Raw genomic sequence first — 16,861 nt, forward strand, 5'->3', positions numbered from 1 at the left:
TTGGTGAGTGAAGAGCATTAAAGCTATCCCTATTCTAGCACTTAGGTGACATGTAAGCATTTTCAAAAGGAAGGATTAAAGGTGTCAGTGAGTGAAGTCTTCCTAAGAAGTCTCTCCACCATCAATGGGAGCTACAATCCCAATGACAGAGCTCATTCTAGGATGCTGTCTCTCTGAAGGCAAGAAAGAAGTGGCACACTATCCCTAATTCCAACAGCCAGTTATCCTCAGGTTACCTCTCTTGCAACAGTTTGTCCTTGGTTCCCAGGCCTTCCCCTGTGTGATACGTCCTTCATTGACTCAAGTCACACGATTGTAAATTCTTCTCTCCTTGCCTAACTAGTAAAACAAAAAAATGATTCTACCTAAAAGAGCCCCTCTTCACCCGCAACAAAAAATGTGTGAAAGAACAGATTTCACAGCACAAATGAAATTCAAACTGTTAATTCTAAATTAAGAGTTTTCAGGGACTTGCATTTCAGGCCTACAAATTCTAGCTAACATAATGAAGTATTATGGAAGAACATTAATGCAATTTCAACTAATAAATTTATCTACGTATGGAATAGCATGATTAATACACACATTTAACACTTGAATATTTGTCAGTGCACAATACGAATTCTTCACGCTAATGTTTTCTGCTCCTTACATTCATTTTCTATATTGATTCTTCATGCGACTCGTAAATGGACTAAAGACGTCAATTATTCATGTTATTACATGTTCATAATTCTAATATCTTCACGTAAATAAAGCAAATTATTATATGTGTGTATACTCTAAATGTGATTATGATCTACCCCTACAAATGAAATAAGATTTCCACTTTATCAATATTGAAATGTGCGACAATGTTCAGGAAAACGCTACAAAAAACTAGAAACATAGTCATTAAACTAAGCTGTTGTTTGTGCCTCTATGTCATCTGTCTAAAACCTCACATATACCACCATCAATAAAAAAAACAATATGTGTGGTATAGAGAGAAAGGATCACCCCATAGTCAGAAGAGGGTATGCAAATGATAAGAGTTAAAAGAGATTTACCCTGAGTGAATTGGAATTGATAAAGGCACCACATGAAGACAGAAATAAAAGAACAGATATGCAAATTTTAAATACCAATAGTATATAACAAATTAAGAACATGTGCGATATCAGGTGAAACCAGAAGACATCAAAATACATATTTTAGTCTGTTAGAAAACATGTAATTCTTGGTCAGTATTGAGCCCCTCATCTACAGCTCTAAGTCTGAGAATTCATTTAGCTTTAAGTCTTCTGAGGTCTAAGGTTCTGTTGCCACACTTTGGATTGGGTTGCAACGATGCAGTACCATGAAATCTCAGGTTCATTGTTTCAGCATGAGAGTGTACTGTATTGTAGTATACTGCAAGGGATTAGTTGGCATTCTTATTTCTAATAGCTGTAATATGTTCCTGTATTCTATCTTTAAAAAGTCTGATAGTACTTCCTATATATATCCGGCGATTCTCACAAATGATGCAGTATACTACAAATTTTGTGTTACTATTTATGAATTGTTGCACATCATATTTCTTATTCATGTTATAGTGAAATCAAGCAATTTTATCCTCAGCAAATTGAAATCAATTACATTGTCACAATTTGTAGAAACCTCTAGGACGCTGAGGTAACCATGTCTAACTGTTAGCATTTGACTGTTGGTACATAAAACTGTGGCAAAGTATGTTACATAATGTTGGACCCCTACTGTGTTTCATTTGAGGCTTTTCAGAAAGAAGCTTGCTAGTGTGGTATCCAGTTTGAATCAAATGAAATGAAATACGGTATTTATAAAGCACGAAGGGTCACTGCCAATGTCTGTATTGGATTTTGTCCACTGAATGACTAAGGAAACTATATGGAGAAATGAAAGCAATCCTTTCCTAGTTCATGTATTTATGTTTTTTTGTTTAAAAGGGTATCTCGTGTCTTGATGATGTTATGATTTCTAAATTAAAATAAAAAACAAAGTTTTATAAAAGGGTATCTCGTTTTGTCCTGATTATTTTATGTTTGGCCTTGGTAAGAGTTCCTGAGAGTAGCCCCTATTGAGAAATGTTCTTCAAATGCTGCCAATTATTTGTGAAATAGTTGATCATTACTACAGTTCCGTTTAAGATGTGTCCTTTCATCTAAAGGTATACATTTGATCAGTGAAATAGGGTGTGCACTAGTAGCATGAAGAATACAATTAGACACCATAGATTTCTTGTATGTGTTTGATGCAATCCTTGCCCCATTCACATATAAGGCTATGTCCAAATATTCAATTTGTGATTGCCTATAGTAGTGTGAAAAAGAAATGTTGTATGACTTCTTATCAAGGTGCTCTATAAATAGCAATAGTTTATCTAAGCTACCAGTCCTGCTCACAAAAACATCAATGCATCTGCCCCAATATTATATATGTTCTGATGGTGAAAACTTGGAACCCATTTCAACACCTTGTGCCTGATTAAACCACTGTCCATTATGTATGATGACATTATTCTTCAAAACTAGTCCAGTCAAATCAATGAGCATATTAGTATGCTTCAACAGTGTGGCGTCTTTAGAAGATAGGAAATATTACAGTGCTTGAAATCTGTTCTCTTTCCGGGATACAAGTGTATAACTAGCACACGTCATGGGTGCCAAACATGTATTCACTCAACTAGTGAATATCGCACAATTTATTTAACAGATCCTGAATGTCATGGATATATGACTGTAGAAATTGTCCCTGTTTGATGATTTTAGGGAGAATATAAATACACGGATCCCTGGGTGTTGGTTTGAATAGGTATTTGAATTCTTTTATTTTTTTTGTCCTCATATCACCATAGCATCTGCAAATCTAAGACCGTTCTATCTGTCTGCCTCGTGGTCTGTTGCATTTTCTCTTGGCTCCACCGCACCAAGTCACCCAAGTCAGGCAATCTCCTGGAGTGGTGCCTAGGGGGAATCATATGAGGTCCTTATTCTATCTGGGGATCCTTCCCAAATTCTATACCACCTAGATAGATCTGCCCATATCCAAAGAGGCCTTCCGATCTTACACTCCATATCTGTACGACAAGTCCAAATGACCACCTTTATCCAATCAGTAATGATTGGAGGGGATGGATCTATCCACCGTTTACAGATTTCCCTCCTAATGATTGAGGGTATGGATCTATCTACCGTTTACAAATTTCCCTCTTTGCTAAACGTATCAAGTAGAATATAAGACCACTTTGCTCCCAGCTCAATAGACAACAATAGGTCTCTTCTACTCCAGCAAAACTGATAGAGAGTATTTTAAATATCCGTGAAAACACACAGGTTCCGCCAATGAGTATTGTGGCAGTGATATCTTAAAGAGGATTGTGTTTGCTAATCAATTTCTCCAATGTAATCACTCTTATTCTTGACAATTATGTTGCCCTCTTTGTCAGCTTCCATAATTATTTTACTTGATTCTTGCATCAATAATTTTAGTGCTTTCCTCTCTTCTGTGCTACGATTGTCATTTCTTGGCCTACTTTTACAACAGATATTATCCTCAAGTAGTTCATGAGTAACCACTTTTTGGAAAAGCAATTATATTATCAGCTGGGTAAGTAGGCACAAATGTTGATCTGCGTTTGAGACCACTGTCCAGATGTATATTCGAAACAATGTTTAGGCCTGACAACATTTCTAGCAAAGATGGAGTAAGTGTATCCATCTCATCAAGCGACAACAGTAGCTTTAAATCTTGTATATCCTTAATAGATATATTACATTGAGATGTGGTAGGTAAAAAGAAATGATCGTCAGTATTCTTTTTATCATAATATAATTTTATTTTCAATCTCCGGCTACCTTTGTACAATTCAATGTGTATCTGAGTAAAGTCAGGCCATCAGGTAGAGCAAAAACCAAGACCTTTACACAACACATTTGTTTGGTGTTAACTCAATGTATGATCAGATTGATTGATTACAGATATACTATTTGTAGGTGAGTTATTAGCATTGGTAGTTGTTGTTGGTATCTAACTCTTTCAGTTTCGGGAGGCTGATCTTGTTACCACATCATCCCTTACATCTCCTCTTGTTCTTGTCCTCCCTCTTCTGGTTTTCTTGTATTTGAACTCTGTTTTTTTTTTTAATTAATCCCGGTACCTTTCCGGTATCTTTCAAGTTTCACTACAAAAGAGGAGGACGATATGCCTTCTGTAGTTTCTTGTCTATATGTTGTTATGGAGGTGCCCTCACTCCTGTCACTTGTATCAATTGTGATACCTCAAAATGTCAGATTCACTTGTAGATCTTGAATGGTATCACTGAGCTTGCTTTATCTTTAGTGGTACCTTGTCTTGTTTTGATATTGCCAAATTTATGTGCATACGTAAAAACCCTCCTGTCCTTGCAATCATTCTTGTCACATTTAAGTTTGCGCAACTTCTTATCTTTAATGTAAAGTTGGTGTCGTTTAAGGACCTCTTTAAGGATGTTATAGTCTGTTTCTGTGGCCTCTGGTACATATAGTTCTTGTATTTCTCTTCTAACTTTGCTATATTTCATAAGAGTGTTTTCCTTTTTTATCTGCATGTTTAATAAGAATGTTCATCATGCTGTAAGAGAAAGATAATAACGTGTTCCCATACATTTTGTAAATCTTCCTCCAGGTCTTTGAATAAAGGAAATATAACAACTTGACAAAATCTAGGGAATTGTTTGCAATTAATGTATCTTTTCAGAATAGTGTAATCCCACCAATGTGATAATTCTTGTTTTTTTGAGACGTTCTAATCTACTAAATTTCTGCTTGAGACCTTCCTTAGTAATATCCTGTTTCTCATTAGGTTTTATATTTTATTTCTCTTGAAAGAGTTCCTGTAATATTTTGTCCCTATTAACATCAAAACAAGCCTTGCCTGTTGTTTGTATCGAGAGAAACCCCCAAGAATCATAGTGATGATTACCACATATAAAAAGTAACACAAACTGGAGTAGCTGCAGTGTACCAATCTCACACCCTAGAGCAATATAGTTCCATGCCGTAACCTATGGCATGTAGTGGTGCTCACATGGTATCTATTCCCTGCTACCGACGGATGACATGGATCTTGAACCCTGGGGCTTATGATTTATAAATGATAAGTATTGATAGAGAAGCACTCATTCATAAAGTCCAACAAATCAAAAGTCCATAGATGTGAATCATGTAGAGAAATGTAATTGCATTTATCCCAAATACAATCCATAGTTAAGTCCAAAACACAAGATGTAACTTGAGTGTAAACATTTTATAACAATGCCAGCCGACAAGTGTTTCATCAAAATAGTGATTCTTGAGAAGATTTGTAAAATATCTTGCCAGGCTGATAGAAATTGGGTGTATAGTTGGCTTTCTAGTTGGCAGAGGTAGAGAGAGTTGGCAAGCAGGTACCACAATCCCAGTCAGGGTGAGCTAGATACATACTAAAAGATAACCTGTGCTGACCCTCTGGTAGCTTGGCACCGAGCAGTCGGGCCTAACTAAAGACCCAATGTGTAAAGTATTTGTGCAACACACACACATATTCACACACATTGTAACACAATAAAAACACCACAAACATACTCCACAAAGGTTTAGAAAAATAGAGAATAATTTTATGAATAAAACAAGAACAAAATGACAACAATCCAATAAGTAGAACCAAATGTATACATTTTTTAAGAATTAATCAAATAGTAGTGCTTAACAGGCAATAGCGTTAGGGGTTTACTTGAACTACGCTAGACCCTAATTCCAAAGTTCGGGCCGACCGCGTTGGAGGGAAGGCAGGCTACATACTGTGTTTGCTTCGGCTACAGACAGGTCCCTCTAACCAAGTACCTGGGATGGAGCAAGCATCGACATCAAAGGCTCGATGCGAAGTGTCGAGGAGGGGACGCATCTTTGTTAATTCTGCGGGTGGAGGCGAGGCGTCGGTGCCTATTGTTGCAGTTGATGAAGACTTCAGTGTCAAATCCCTTTACGATGTGGGCACTGTGTCAATGGCCAACCACGCTGTCTGTCGTCATTCGAGCTGCGCAGTCTGTCAAGGCAATGTTGTTGATCAGCTCCTGCTTCAGCGTTGGAGGGCAATGTGTTGGTTATGATCGGCGCAAAGTTATCACCGCACTGGTTTTGAAGCAAAAATAGCTGCAGAACCCACTTGCGAGGTCCAGGACTGGATTGGAGGACTCAGAGTCCAGTAGCAGTGTTTTAGGATAGTCTTTGATGTCCCTGAAACTTCAAAACAGGGGGCAAGCCAACAAGCCCTTGGAGTTACTCTGAGTTCAAGTGATATGGATCTAGTCCTTGTCGTCAGCAGGACACAGATCAGCAGGCAGCAGAGAAACTCAGCTAAACAGAGAAGCAGTTCCTTCAGAACAGTCAGTCAAGCAGAGTGGCAATCTTTGTAGCACAGCAGTCTTTACTCCTGGCAGAGTTCTCCACAGGTCCAATAGTGTACTGTCTTGGTAAGGTCGAAGCCCCAGTACTTATACCCAAATGTGCATTTGAAGTGGGGGGTGATTATGAAGCCAGCCCTTGAAGGGCACAGGTCTCCTTTCATCCCAGTCCTGTCTGTCAGGCTATCTAAGGCGGCAATCAGCCTTTTGTGTCGGAACAGGAAACTGCCTATTCGGTTGTAAGTGTCCCCTCCCTCTTCCTGCCCAGGAAGAGCGATCAGAATGCAGATGAATGCAGATGAGTTCTCTGTCACACCCATCCTTCCTGTGTTTGTGGTTGTCTATAGGGAATGAACAAAGTGTAGCTGTCACCCACCCCAGTCGTGTGTTGGAGACAGATTACAGGGGACACAGAGCAGTAAAAGAAGAAAAATATCCACTTTCTAAAAGTGGCATTTCTAAAACATTAATGTTAAATCCAACTTTACCAGTAAAGGTGATTTACCATTACAGTTCCAAAGATATGAAACATGATGCAGCTACTCCTTCCTAATCAGGAATTACCACTTAAAAGAGTTTTAAGGCATTCCCAATGCTAGCCTATGAGAGGAGTAGGCCTCACAGTAGCGAAAAACAAATTGTTCAGTTTGTCACTACCAGGACATGTAAAACTTAAAAGTACATGTTCTACCTTTTAGCTACACAGCACCCTGCCCTTAGGGCTACCTAGGGCCTATCTTAAGGGTGATGTATGTGTAATAAAAAGGGAGCTTAAGGCTTGGCAAGTGATTTTAAATGCCAAGTCGATGGGGCAGTAAACTGCACACATAGGCCTTGCAGTGGCAGGCGTGAGACAGGTTTGAAAGGCTACTTATGTGTGTTGAACAACCAGTGCTGCAGGCCCACTAGTATCATTTAGGTTACAACCCTGGGTATATGGTATATTACTTTGCAAGGCACTTATAAGTAAACTAAATATGCCAATCACGTATACACCAATGTCACGATGCTTAGAGGAGAGAGCACATGCACTTTAGCAGTGCTTAGCAGAGTCCTAAAGCCAACAAAAAGAAGGTCAGAAAAAGAGGAGGAGGAAAGCAAGAAGTTTGAGGTGACCCTTCAGAGAGGGCAATTTTCCAGCACAGACCTATTGAAATCATCAGAGTTTTTATAGCACATGTATGGAGGTGGAGTATTATGTGGTGAAGCTGGTTAGGATTCACCATGCTTTTCTCTCATCGACCCAAAGATAGTCCTTGGATTAACAATAATAAATCCTTAGCTCAGTTCTGGTAGTGTGGCAAAGAGCAGTCAGGCTTTACTAGAGGAACATGTGTTGAGCATTTCAGAGTACCAAAATGGTCAATAAGTAAATGACATGACTTGATTGGAATCCAACATCAATTTATAAAAAGAGAATGTATTTTTATAATAATTTAGACACCAAAATGAACGTGATCAGATGCATATAACTGGAGTTATGGATTTTAGGAGAAAACATAAATCACAGCATTTCAATACTGCAGAACTTTTGCATTGCGGCCAATGGAAAAAAGCGGTAGTGACAATTGGTCACTTTCAGGTCGAGGTGCGTAGAACCCAAGAGGGGTAAGGTGATGCGGGTCCCAGGACCAAGCCATGACAGTCAGTTCTATTTAACCTGGCCCAAGGAGCCCGGGTGCAGAGTTGTCTTGGCTGTCCCTGGTGCTGAATGGGAGTCGCAGGAAAGCTGCTATACTGCTTACACAGTGCTAAGGTGAACAAGGGGAAAAACACAACGGGTGGGTCCTGATGTTAGTTGAAGGTCGGATAGAGTACCCTCTAGGTGCAGCATTGAGTGAAGGTGTTGGTTGGCAGACTGGCAGTCAACAAGCCTAGGCAGTATTAAACTTTGAAAATAGGTACTTCGACATCCGGTGGTCCCAGGGAACACAGTATCTGCCTGGCAGGACTACAGTTCCCACAATGCACTAGACCATGTGGATTTGGGCAAATCCTCGGAGGGCCCTATGGCCAGCAATTCTTTGGATCCTGAGCATTGTTTTATCCGCAGTTTGCAGGGGACGAGTCTGAGGGTGCATTGGGCTCTCACAGGGGTCCCTCATTCTGGGGGAACCTTGAGTTAGCCCTAGACAAGTCTCAATGAGGCAGTTCCAGGAGCATTGCTGCGGGTGCAGAATATGCCTCCTTCGGTTTGAGTCCTGTTTTTTTATTTTTGTAATTTAAAAAAAAAAAATTGAAACATAGATTATTGGTTTTCTGAATATTACAACTTCCGCCGACATTAATATACATCAGAACAGATCATTATCGATACATTCGGCAAAGAAGCACAGAAATAATAAACATTGAGACAAATAACTGTGAGTTACCAGTGGCCTAATCCGGAACAACAATGTCCAAGTTCATTGCCGCGAAATGTCCATAATTTTCAACATTTTCTACCGGTGTCTCATTAAATATGCAATAACAACTCCGAATGTAAAAAATTATACACCCACCTCCCATCTCCTCCCCCCTTGAGCAAGTCCTGTTATCGCAGACCCCAGTCACTTCTTTGTCCTCTTCGATGCATGTTGTTCAGAACTGAGGTTCTGGTGTCAGGGGTAGCCCTTAAATCCTAGATTTAGAGGAGTTAGGGGTATGGGTGCCAATGGCTGCTAGCCCCAGCAGCTAATCTACCGCTGAAGTGACCACATCAACTTTTCTACCCAGAACCCACTATTTCTACCACTTTTAAAAATGGCAGCAGTCTTCCTTAGCTGTACAGACCAGGCAGCCCACCCTAGAGGATTGGCTAGCCTTCTGGAGGTGTACACCTCCTGCATACCTAATTTCCTGCCTGCCCAGGTGCAAATGTGCCTGTGGCAGGGGGAGGACTGTTTCCCTCTCCAGGAGTCACCCCTGATACATATCAGAGGTGGTGTAGCCTTTGAAGCTCACTGCCTTGATGTGCCACTTCACTGGCCTTCCTGGGAGGGAAGAGGTGTGACCTCCTTCCTGCCCAGGCTATTGTTACTGACTCCTGGGAGTGATCACACAGCCTGGCAGGTGGCCAGAATTCTATCTTGGCAGCAGCGAGTGCGGGCTTCCAGCCAAGGCCCAGAGAAGCTGGGGCAATTTCTAAGGAAGCCACCTGGATCAGGGGCATGGCCAGGCCACCGACCAGGATGGCCGCGTAGCACTGTAGCTCCGCCAGCTAGCCTGCAACTTTTGCCGCAAACGACATCCTTCCGGCACCGTCCGACCTGCTGAAGCTATTCCATAGGTGAGTGACAGAGCGACGGACTGCAGATACGGAGGCGATCAGGGGACAGGCTACATTGCCCTGTTGGGCTGACTGCGGCTGGTGACATGCAGGAGCGAGGTGTGGCCCAGCAGCACATCCGAGGGCGTCTGATCCGGTGGTGAGTGAGGTAACTGTGAACCATGCACCAAGGGCAGAATCACATCCAGAGAGAATCAACACAGAGCCCCGTGGGAGTGAGGACCACACTGCAGATACCCAGGCCCATGGAAGAAGCCGGAGAGTGGCAGCGGGACGTGCTGAGCTGCAGGTATGCTGGCCCGGGTTCCACCGGAGGCCCCTCAGTGACAGTGGGCGGGACTGGGGGACAACCGCTGGGCTGAATCGGGTCGGCCGGCTGCGGACAGTGGTGTGCAAGAGCCCTGAGGGCTGGATGCGGCCTTGCTGCTGGTTGACAAGTGGTGCCCTGCACTGCTCTCATTGTAGCATGCACATCAGTGCTAGAGCGGGGCCCGGGGGGACAAAAAGAAAGGATATGCGAGCATACGGACGAAAGGGGGCCTGTGACATCAACCCAGCCGGTGTTGAAAGGGGGTTGGTGCATACTCCCTCCCCGCAACTATTGAAGAAGGAGGGGCAGGACCAACAGGGGACCAAAGAGAAACTGCCTTCTCATGCATAATACCAGCACCAGGAACCACCTGGCAGTGGTGGTTCTAGCAGGCCCTATGAACCCGGCAGCCTCCACCATTGGGGACATTAAATAAAAGAAAGGCGCAGTGGGAAGCCAGGCGACTGCCGTGGGGAAGGAGAGCGTGTGGCAGTCGCCCCTCCACACAACAGCTCACACAACAGCCTGCGGCTGGGAATTAAACACAATGAATAGCGTGTTGGGCCCTGCGCATTAGGGGAACCTTGCCCAGAGGTAAAACCAGACGACCACTAACCCACAACATAAAGCCAGCACGTGTGTATTAAATAAACCCCTTCTGCACCTGAGGAAACAGCGGGGGGGAACATCACGACTGTGTGTATATGGGGAAAGCCACATTGGACTGGGCAATGGTCAGGGGGACCCTAAACAGAAACATCTGCAATTTGAAAAACTTAAAGGCCTCGTGGAGGAGCCTGGGTCAAGCATGGCAGAAGGCGGAGGACCAGAGGTCCCTGCACCCGTGGAACCAACCAGGCAGGACGCTCTCATGCTTGAACTGTGGGCAGGCTTCAAAGCCATGGATGGCCGATTTGATGGACTGAAAAAACGCCTTGATACATTAGGAGCGCGGCTGGATGCCCATGACAAGTGCTTGGAAACGGTGAAGGGCAGGGTCTCTGATTTTAAAGACGGGGCTGCACAAGTGACAAAGAAACTGGACCGAATGGAAAAGCTACTGAAAACCTTCGTATTGGAAACTGAAGGCCTGGAAGTGAGGGGCAGGCACAATAATGTCCACATTCTAGGTATTCCAGAGATCACGAATACAGGGCATCTGGACCTATTCATAGAAGAGCTCCTCATTGAATTATTTGGAAGGGAAGCCTTCACAACAACGTTTGTGGTAGAGAGAGCCAATCGAACACTCGAACCGCGGCCAAACCCAGGCTGCCCCCCAAGACCGCTAGTGTCCTGTCTGCTGAATTATCTGGACAGGGATATGGCATTAAGACTGGCCAGAGAAAAGGGGGTGTTAACCTGGCAGGGCTCCACTGTCTCCCTATATCCAGACTTCACTACTATGGTGCAGGACGCGTGCCGTAAATATACAGGTGTCAAGGCCACACTGCGCAACCTGGGCCTAACCTATGGGATGCTATACACTGCTCGCCCTCAGCTCATGGTGGATGGCAAAGCACAAATATTCAACACTCCAACGGAAGTACAAGAATTGTGCAGCAACTACTCAGGGAACTCGCAGGAAAGACGCACCACGTGGATCACCCTCTGACAGTAACTCCTGTACCAGCGCCCACCTTTTCTCCACTGAATGAGAACCCATCAGATACACCGCAGCTAGGACCACATGAAGAATGCTATGTACTCCGATGCAGAAAAGAAACCTCACACGGCTCCATAAAAACCTTTATTCTGCCTTTGTCGCAAACAGTGGCAAGTATAATGTATCATCTCAAATTCCTGACTAAGGGTAGCTGACGAGGCGTCGTCACCCCCTTAGTGTTGATCACACATCCTTTGTTGGTTTTTGAACTGGTAAGAAAATTTGGATGGACATACCTTCTGTAACTAGTTCGAAGTTTGGGAAGTCCTTGCTGTGTTCTCAGTAGGGATGGGTGGGGGAGGGACAGGCAGACTACGGGGATGCAGGGGAAAGTCTACACAGCGTTATAAACTCTTGACGGTACTGATGACACACGGCGGCACATTTTGCAAATAAAAGCACACACAAGGCTCCCCGCATTAGTACCCGCAATAAGAATAGTCACAATCTAGACTTAACATTAATAATGTGGAAGGTAAGATGACTGAACGATGCACGTAAAGGCAAACAAGTCCTACAGTACTTCCAAAGACAGCACTTAGACATAGCCTTTCTACAGAAGACACACCTCCCCCCACACAATCGCAGGGATTTGCAGCCCCATGGGAGTCACATCGATACTTTGCAGGATCCAACAACTATGCCAGAGGAACAGCAATCCTTACACATAAACGGATAGCTTTCCAACAGCTAGTGACCCAGGTGGACGAGGAGGGCCGCTATCTATTAGTGGTTGTCCGCCTTATGGGACACACCATAGCCCTTTTGAATGTTTACGCCCCCAAGACTGATAGCCCGGAATACAGGCACAGCTAGACCAGATGGAAGCGGATCACATATGCGTGGGGGTGACTTCAATCTGGTTCTGGACTTTGTGTGAGACAGCATAGCCAAGACCCCGGGCCTTAAACCATGAGCGCAGCATGTGCTGGAGGAATTCTGTGATACATATAACTTAGTTGACAATTGGAGGAACAGGCATACAGTGGATGTCTCCTACACACACCATGCTGCACCTCACGACACATGGACACGGCTGGACTACTGGCTTATCTTGCCCAATGTCACAACATGGCATGACAAAACACGCCACCTCCCCAGAACACTCTTGGACCACTCTCCGGTTCTACTTAAACTTAATATACCCATAGCGGGCGGAGTTGAGCAGCAATGGAGATTCCCGAGGTTGGCATTACAAGATGAAGAATTCAAGTCTGAATTACGTGCATCTATAGTAAAATACTTTGAGTGGAACAAGGGATCGGTATCATACTAATCCACACTATGGGAAGCATTTAAAGTGTATGAAAGGGGGACCTGCACTACCAAACATGCAGGGATACTAAACGATTTGAGGCGCCCACTATTCTGGGTTGAGGAGGAATTCATAGCACTGGACCAAGAGTCCAGGATTCAGGAAACCCAGGCGTCCATGCACTGCTGGGCGGTATTGCTAGCAGAATTCTGTGAAGCAGCAGAGAGGGAGACGCATTTCTTAAGCAAGTATGCCACTACCAGTAAATACGGTGAGCGGGAAAGTCCCGGGAGAACATTAGTGCAAATAATGCAAACACCAAGAACCCAGCCATACATTACTAGCCTCTGAACCGGAGAGGGAACCCTAATAACCGATACCCTCGCTATTCAAATAGCACTAACTGAATACTATTCAGATCTTTATACAACCTGAATCACAGATGATGTGGAGGAAAGGTCACGTTACCTAGAAGAGATTGCGATGGGGTGGGTCAGCTCCGCACACCAGCAGTTTCTGTAGGAACCCTTCACAACTGAGGAAATTATCCAAGCAATTGAAGCACTTGGGGTGCAAAGGTGCCTTGACTGGACGGGTACACTGGGATATTTTATAAGACGTACAAACACCTGCTTGCACCACATCTCCTCAAAGTATATAGGGAAGCTTTGGATAATGGTATACTGCCCTCCCCACTGCGCAAGGCGGTTATCATACTGCTTCCTAAACCTGGCAAAGACCCGCAAATATATGGATTGTATATGCTGCTCTCCCTATTAAATTTTGATAATAAGATACTGGCCAAAATGATTGCCACCTGACTCTCTCTCCTACTTGATCAAGTAATAGCATCAGCACAGACAGGTTTTGTCCCACACCCACAAATGGCCTGAACCCACGCACGCTTTTTTCTGTACTGCACAAAATTGCACCCGACATACGTACCATAGCAACGCTGTTGGATGCTGAAAAAGCATTTGACTCCTTAGAGTTGCCATTCCTATTGGCCATGCTACGTAAGATATGTATGCCAAAGGGGTACATTGCACTCATAAGCCTGCTCTAAACTCAGTCCAAGGCAAGACTTCAGTTGAATGGGACTCTGACTCCGCCTTTCCCTTAAAACGTGGTACACAACAGGGATGTATCCCTCCTGTTATTCATTATCGTCCTCGACCCACTAGTGCGACACCTGCAGGAGCGCCACCTGCTCAGGGGACTGCAATTTAAACCAGGCCCATTACTGTTTACACTCTATGCGAATTACATCATCCTTTACATCAGCCGACCTGGCAAAAACCTCAGCCCCGTGCTGGAAGAGGTAGCCCACTATTGCAGGCTATTAGGGCTTCAAATTAATTGGAGTAAATCAGAAGCGTTCCCCATGACAGGGGTAACCAGCATAGTATAATGTGCCTTCACGCTGGAATGGTGCAGTGGATCAGTGAAATACCTAGGGTACATATACATAGGATAACTGAGCAGATAGTGAGACTGAACTACAGGCCCACATTGGCTAAGCTAAACATGCATATAGACTGTTGGCTGACTCTACCGTTGTCACTGGCTGTGCGAGTGGCTATCATTAAAATGGTGGTGCTGCCTAAATTTCTGTACATGTTTCAAAACATCCCCATACCATTTACCCAATCATTTTTTAGCACATTGTGCACCACTCTCACCGACTGGTGTGGGGGGGTATACAGCCTACAGTAGGCTGGGACACAATGACCCTGCCGTGTGAGCGTGGGGTTTTGGGGTCCCCAACATGCAGCTGTACTACCTGGTGGCACAGTGCAGTTTTGCACATCACTGGTACCCGACGCCCCTGGCAGTGCTGTTGCCAAAAGGCATGTCCAGAGACCACAAGGACATTACAACAGTATCAACTACATGCTGGGCCTGGAAAAGAATGGCCCGAGTGACTGGTAATCGGCCGCTGTACTGGCCCAACATTCCACTGATTGGCAACCCATGGTTGCCCATCACACAGGAGGTGCTGGTGCACTGCACCCTCTATCAATATTCGCTTACTACCATGGGGGATCTTTTCCCAGGGGACACGTCTACTTAAGGACAGAAGGCGCAAGGTTTAGTGGGACCCCATATATGGACCAGTTTGTTCTGGGCAGAATGCAGGGAGTCCGAAGATCCCAGATACACAGCTTCCCACTGGAACCAGATACTTTCCCCCCCGACACAAATCATCTCTGATGCAGGAGGGGAACATTTAATATCCAAGTTATATAAGGCCAGCTTAAACGTAATCCCTAGTAATAGAAGATCACATTCTATTGAGGAGACATATTTACAGCTCTATCGCAAAAGGTCTACAGCATCATTACACGGACACCAGAAACGGCACTTATGGGCTATGTCAAGGAAGTCCCCAAAGCCATGCAGCGATTCACAGAGATTGCTCGCCTTCTTGCAAAGCGAGTAATATCAGTTTACTGTGGAAGTAGACACGCACCTACACTAAAAGTATGGCGAGCAGTTTAATTCACTGTAACACCAACAGTGAACTGTACGTGGACCTTGCCAAGAGATATTAGGCAGCCACTACGACAATATCTCCTACAGAGGGCTGACACCCAAAACCCCCAGTCTCAAGAACAAGGCGACACACTGACAACACACACAACTGACCGGATATGCCAGGAGGGGGATTAAGTCCCACGCTTCCCCCGACGTAGCGGAAATAAGAAGGGGAAACTTGCGTGAAATATGCACAGCCGAGGTAAACAACTAAAGGGGCTGTATGCGAAATGTCTGTAATTGATGTACATTGCATGGGCACAATGTAGGAAAATGTGCAGCACAAATGTGTGCCCAGTGGATTATCGTCAGAGCAATGTTATATGTTGTTATGAAAATGACAAATAAAGTTAAAAAATAAAAATAAAAAGGAAGCTACCTGGGTCCATGCCACATCGTCCCCAACAGGAGATTCATGTCAGGGATGAGAAGGCATGTTGTTTGATACCAAACATGACATATGTAGGAGGTACCATAATTGAGCTGGTAACCTCAGTTTTGCTTGGGAGCAAGCCCATGTTATGCTCTGAACCATCTTTAATTTATAGTGTCCTTTAATGTTAAAGGCCACTATAGGGACATATAAGCTTGTGCTTACATGCCCACACCTTTAATATAATACACCTTGCCTCCTGAGCTTTAGGAGGCCTTCCTTAGCAGTGACTGGCATACATTAAAAGCAGTTCATTGACTTTGCCACACATGGTGAGTGCAAAGTTGAATTGGAGCAGCTTACACTGTTCCTGCAGTCTTCAATGGCAGGCCTGCTATCAGTAGTTTACTTGGGTTACTCAAGGTGGCGAAAACAGTGCTGCAAGACCTGGGGACCCCATTACCACCCATGTCCTGGGCAACACTGGCACCATATGCTAGGGTATTATAAGGGGGGTAAAGTCATTGTCAATTGGGGATGCCAATTTACACAACAGTTTTAGGGAGAGGGCACTGGCACTGGGGCCTGGGCAGCTGGCTCCAGTGCACCTTTACAGTCATAACCATCAGCATTGGAGCAGAAAGTAGGGGTAGGGGGTAACCATACAAAAAAGGCACTTTTTTGGACAGTCAATGTACTAATACTTTTTTTGTATGCATATCAAAGAGCCTTCTAGATGGTGAATTGTTATGAGCTGTTCATAAATTAAGAAATGCCCTCTTTGTTACCCGCGCATCCTTGATAACTTGGCAGAATCTGCAACGCTTTCTTCAGACGAATGCATGTGTTGCATTGGCAACAACAAAACAATAATGCAGTTCAGAAGAAAGTAACCTAAAATTTCAAACCAAGATAGAAAAATATGCACCAGTAATGAGTAAAATGGCACAACAATGAAAAAAATTGGATTTCATGATTGAACGTTATAAGAAAAACAAAAACATTCCATGAAAACACCGAGCAATAATAATCC

The 16,861-nt window shown here is 43.9% G+C and overlaps 1 protein-coding gene across 1 annotated transcript in view; it reads left to right on the top strand.

The window, feature by feature from the left end:
* Window positions 1-16,861, top strand: part of PTPRN2 (protein tyrosine phosphatase receptor type N2) — a 2,166,812-nt gene that overhangs the window by 939,593 nt on the left and 1,210,358 nt on the right. The window lies entirely within an intron of this gene.

The sequence above is a fragment of the Triturus cristatus genome, chromosome 10, assembly GCF_964204655.1.
Source record: "Triturus cristatus chromosome 10, aTriCri1.1, whole genome shotgun sequence".
In the NCBI taxonomy this organism is placed as follows: Eukaryota; Metazoa; Chordata; class Amphibia; order Caudata; family Salamandridae; genus Triturus; species Triturus cristatus.